Below are 5,982 nucleotides of genomic sequence, written 5' to 3' on the forward strand. Positions count from 1 at the left end.
ACAGATAATTTTTGAGTCTCACAAGTCTGCAGCATGCTAAGCAAGCACTGTGTCACTTAACTACACTCTAGCCCTTTTGATTTTTATTTTGAAACAGTGTTGCCCAGACTAGCCTCAAACTTGCAATCCTCCTGCCTTAGCCTCCTCAGAAGCTGAGATTATGGGTGTACACCACTGCACAGGGCATGGCTTTTCTACATATAGAATCATATCATCTGCAAACAGGGATAATTTGACTTCCTCCTTTCCTATTTGTACGCCTCCTTACTTCTTCTCCTGCCTAATTGCTCCGGCTAGAATTTCTAATATTATATTTTTTATGGGGCACAACTTAAGAACAGACCAATCACCAATAAGAAGTTCAAATTTGAGGGTCTTTATTAAGCCGGCCGGCTGACCGTCTCACACAATGCCCCAAAAAATGGCTTTTGGGAGAATAGCCCCGACCATAGGGTTGTAGGGGTTCTTGTACCAAAAATCACATCAATCATAAGTGTCTGTTGCTATGATTCGAAATTACAAACTAACATCATGAAAGCATCAACAGAGGGGGAAGTGGGTCAAAATGACCCTTACCTAGGTACAAACTAAAGAATGGTTACTAACATCCACACAATCACAGTTCACATGGTACATTGTTTCAGAGCAATAGGAATCAAAAGAGAGCAATTTTTCATTACATAAGAATTGTCATTTTGTATCGCTAAACATGTCATGGTAAGCAATCGATGATGGGTACAGAGGCAGGGTGCTCCCATGGGAGAAGCTTACTTCCTACATAGCATGGAGTCTGAGAGCAAAATGGAGTCTGTCCAGTCATTTCCCCCATAGTCTGGCCTATAACATTCATATGGAGCCAGATTTGTCAGCCCATCACAATATTAAAGAGCGGTGAAAGTGGACACCCTTGTCTTGTTCCTGATCTTAGAGGAAATATTTTCATTTTTTCCTCATTCAGTGTGATGTTGCCTGCAGCAAGTGTTTTGTTGTTGTTTGCAGTATTGGGAATAGAACCAGAGGCCTCCCACACACTAGGCAAGGGTTCTATCATTAAACTACATCCCTAGTCCTGCAGCAACTGTTAACTGATGACCTTTCCTTATCTCTCTCCCCTCCACCCTTTGTTTTTTCTGCTGTTGTTGTTTTGGTACTGGGGTTGAAACCAGGACTGCTATTTCTAGAAAGGGTCTTGCTAAGGCTCTCCCTAAGTAGCTGAGGCTGGTCTCAAACTTGGGATACTCCTTCCTCAGCTTCCCAAGTCAATGGGATTACAATCATTTGCCATCGCACCCAGCAAGTCTTTGTAATTAAATTTAGCACATCTCAGTTTTTTTTTTTTTTTTTTTTTTCTTTTATTACCATCTTTTCTGTTTGGTTAGTTTTTGTTCCATTTTGGGTTTTTTTTGTTTTGTTTTGTTTTGTTTTGTTTTGTTTTTTAGGTAGCGTCTGGCTATGTTATCTAGGCTACTTTTGAACTTCTGGACTCCAGTGATCCTCCACCTCAGTTTCCTGAGTGCTAGGACTACAGGTGTGTGACACCATACCCAACTTTTATCACCATCTTTCACAAGTGTCATAAATAAATTTTCAACAGCCAAAAGATAAAATTAGGATTGGAGCTGGGCACCGTGGAGCAGGCCTGTGATCCCAGCAGCTTGGGAGGCTGAGGCAGGAAGATGGAGAGTTCAAAGTCAGCCTCAGCAAAAGCGAGGTGCTAAGCAACTCAGTGAGACCCTGTCTCTAATGAAATATAAAATAGGCCTGGGGATGTGGCTCAGTGGTTGACTGCTCCTGATTACCCCCTCCCAAAAATATATATATAAAAAAAATTGGGACTGCAGGTATAGTTTAGTGGTAGAGCATTTTGACCTAGCATAGTGATTGCTAGAGGTTATGTTCAGATGTTTTGTTAGAGGGTTTTATGGGGTAATGGTACTATGGTATATTGATTTGGGGATGGTTGCATAAACATATTCCTGTATTAAAATTCATAGAACAATTTTATGTTAATTGAAAAACATAATATTGAAACCAAAACGAAGCAAAACCTGATGTACCATCTCAGTGGGAACTTCTTTTCTTTCTTTAATTCTTGGACTCCCACTTTCTAGTCTCACCAAGAACTGGAAAAAAGCCTCTGTAAAGTTTGGCTCTGGTAGGTTGGTTGTTTCTGTTGTTTGACAACAACAACAGGGAGGGAGGGGGGGGAGAGGGGGGAGTGCAGTGCTTTTTGGAACAGGGAATTGGACCCATTTGACAGATTTTAATGCTTGCTTAAGAAGCTGTATGTCCTTGAGGGTTCTTTTAGGGCTAATCTGAAGGATGAGCAGCCTTTGGCAGGAACAGCATTTGAAACTCAGTGATTGCTAATCTAAGCTTCTCACTGGCAACCATGTAATAAAAAGGTTGCAAATAGGAGCCTGTGGACCAGATTTAGCCCACAGATTATTTTATTATTTTATTATTGTTATTTTGGGTCTATTCAACACTTTTAAAATTTCTAATTTGTTTCCAACCTTTTTTTCCTCCTTGTTGTGGTGCTGGGGATGGAACCCAGGTCTTTGAGCATGTTAGTCAAGCGCTTTACCATGGGCCTGCACTCCCAGACTGTTTCTAAACTTTTAAAAAGAAACAAACAAATAATAAAACAAATCCAGGCAATTTCATATGAGAATATGACTTTCTGTCTTCTCTTAGAAATTGGAAGTTTGAGCAACACTGGGCTATGCACTTTTGAGTGGCAAGGATCAGAGTTGAGCCCAACTACCTCTTTAGGCTAAGGCATGCGATATTCCATGCACTACAATCCCAATCATTCCCCACTCTTAAACCTAACATGCTGATTCCATTTCCTGTTAGATTCCTAGCACCAGCAGGCTCCTGGTGTGACAAAAATTACAACACATTTCAGGTCTTACACATTACCAAATGCATTTTCCTAAGGTTGGAAATGACTCCAGGCTTCAGCTACTTTTGTCTAGTTGACATTGGACACTAGAATTGAAAAGAAATTAAGATCCCAATGTTTCTGAATTCTCTTCCTGGACATCAGTTTATGACCTAATCTTTGGGGCACTAAAAACAGTTGAGGTTTCTGGGCAAGAAAGACACAGGCAACTTGTGATCTGCATAGACTACCTGAAACATTAGGCCAGATTCTCAGCTCTGTATAAGTGAAGATAATTGAAGAACCACAACACCTCAAAATTATCACAAAATTTTCCAGTTCTTGTGATGTCATGAATCCTCCCAACCTTCCACTCTCTAGGAAGTTCGTAACAAAAAAATCATTTGCCCTTGGAAGCCCACTGAACCAAGACTCATTTCTGGGTTCTAGTCTAATCCTAGTCACTTTGTAGGTTGGAGTAAATTACTTTTGCCCTGCCATTTTTAACATACCCTTTGGTAGAATGAGGTCATTAGAGAAAATTTCAGCAAGAGCCCTTCTAATTCTAAGTCTAAAAAGAGAAAGGCATCAACTTAGAATAAAAATTAACCTAGTTGAGAACAGAGAAAATTACATTTATTGGTGGTTAATTAGGAATAAATCCAGAAAAAAATACAGATGGAAATGATCTTGAAAACGTTCTTTGAGGTTTTACAAAATGACAGATGAATTTATAGCTTTAAGCCTAAAACAGGGTTGGAAATTACATTACTTCTTAGGAATGATGACCAGCGCTGGTTAAAGTTAAGCCCTCTTGTAAGAAAGGAATTGGATGCCATCTCAGTTTCTGTGTAGTCAAGGGAAGGGTTCTGATGTACAGAAGGACTTCAGAGGTTAACAATGTTTTAGGATGTGGTGGTTCAGCCAAGTGCAAAGGTTCAGTTGTGGTTGTGTCTAAGATCTGATTAATGATGACCTTTCCAAATCTATTTTAAGTGTACCACACCAATGCTACTCAATTTTGATTTTTCTTTGATAAAGATAAGCATAACTGTTGGAGCTACTTGTGTAATATTCAAAATCAAAGTAGGACTAGGACAGGAGCTCAGTGGCAGAGCACATGCTTAGCACGTATGAGACCCTGGGTTTGATGCCTAGTACTATACAAAGAAAAAACTCACCAAAGGTCATGAATTCCAAGCTAACTGCAGAGCGTATTCAGAGACCATGGCAGCAGGTGTCAGGAGGCCATTTTGGTCTAGAACTCACCTTCACAAAGTGCCTCAAATACATGCTTCTACGTTTTTGTTTGCAGTGCTGGGATTGGAACCTACAGCCTCCCATGTGTTCAACTAGCACTCTACCACTGAGCTCTGCCCCTGGTCCTCAAATTCATACATTTGATAGTACCTCTTTAAGAAGTTATGGTCTGCTTTCTTGTTACCAAGTCCTGAGCTACTTTCCTCCACCATGTCCTTCCTCACCTTGAGCCCAGAGTTATGGCATCAGCCAATCATGGACTGAAGTCTAAAACTGTGAGTCAAAATAAACTTTTCCTCCTTTAAAATTGTTCTTGTCAGGTCTTTTGGACACACACACACAAACACACACACAATTATGGTCAGTCAGGCATGGTGTAGTCCTGTAATCCTAGCAACTAGGGAGGCTGAGGAAGGAGGATTGCCTGGGCAGATTAGTATGCCCTGTCTCAAACTAAAAAACATAAAAAAAGTCTGGGGGATATAGCTCAGTGGCAACAAGTCCCTGGGTTCAAGCCCTAATACAGAAAAAAAAAAAAAAAAAAAAAAAGTAATAGTAGTTATAGTCAAAGACAAGACTGCAATAAGTAACCTAACTTTATGTATTTTTTTCTAATCCTATTATGATTTTAGGAAGATCATAAGTTTTTGGTACTTTTTGGATTGAAACTGGCGGTGCTCAACTTCTGAAACACATCCCCAACATTTTTTTTTTCTTTTTTTTTTTTTTTTGAGACCGGGTCTTGCTAAACTGCTTAAGGCCTCACTAAACTGGCTTTGAACTTATGATCCTCCTGCCTCAGCCTTCCAAGTCACTGGGATCACAAATGTGCACCACAGCACCCAGCAGGAATATCATAATTTTTGATCCTATATGTTTTTAACTGTTCAAAGTACTACTTTGTTAAATATAAGCATTTAAAATATACCATAATTTTTTGCCAGTTTTGGGATTATTTTGATTTTAATATACTCAGAGCCAGGTGTCCTGGAGCATGCCTATAATCCCAGCTACTTGGGAGGCTGACGTAGGAGATCCCAAATTCAAGGCCAGCTCAGGCAATTAAAAAAAAGGGGGGGGGGGGCGCTGAGGTGTAGCTCCCTGGTAGGTCACTTGCCTGGCATGCAGATGACCCTGGGACTGATCCCCAGTAATGCAAAAAACAAAGAGATAGCAGAAACCCTCCTTTTCTTTCTTTCTTTCTTTCTTTTTTTTTTTTTTTTTCTTTTTTTCTTGGTACCGGGGATTGAACCCAGAAGCTCTCAACCACTGAGCCACATACCCAGCCCTTTTTTATATTTTATTTAAAGACAGGGTCTCGCCGAGTTGCTAAGGGTCTCGCTAAATTGCTGAGGCTGGCCTGAACTCATGATCCTCCTGCCTCAGCCTCCTGAGCTGCTGGGATTACAGGAATGCACCACTGCGCTCGAATAGAGGGTCCCAATTTCTGCAGATAAATGTACTAGGAACTTACTCTGCACCTGAAGCTTTGCTTAGCATTGCCTAATATTCACAAGCCTAGGTGCAGGCATTATAATTAACACCATTTCAAATTGAAGAATAGGAAAGTACAGAAGTTGTTAAATCACTTATTTATTGCTAGTAAGTGGGTCAGCCCTCTTTCAAATCCGGGAAATTCAATTGCCCTGCCTGAGATCACTTCAATGACAAAGGCCCGCCAGGACTTAACGCTTCCTCCCTGGCCCCTCTCCCACCTCCCTGCCCACCTCCCTGCCCACCTCCCTGCCCACCCGCAGAGCACCCTTTCCAAAGTCGCGAGACAGCACCGGCGCCGGGCTGCGCTGCGCATGCTCGGCCGCAGAGGACGACGGGAA

Source organism: Sciurus vulgaris (assembly GCF_902686455.1).
Source record: "Sciurus vulgaris genome assembly, chromosome: 1".
NCBI classification, from domain to species: domain Eukaryota; kingdom Metazoa; phylum Chordata; class Mammalia; order Rodentia; family Sciuridae; genus Sciurus; species Sciurus vulgaris.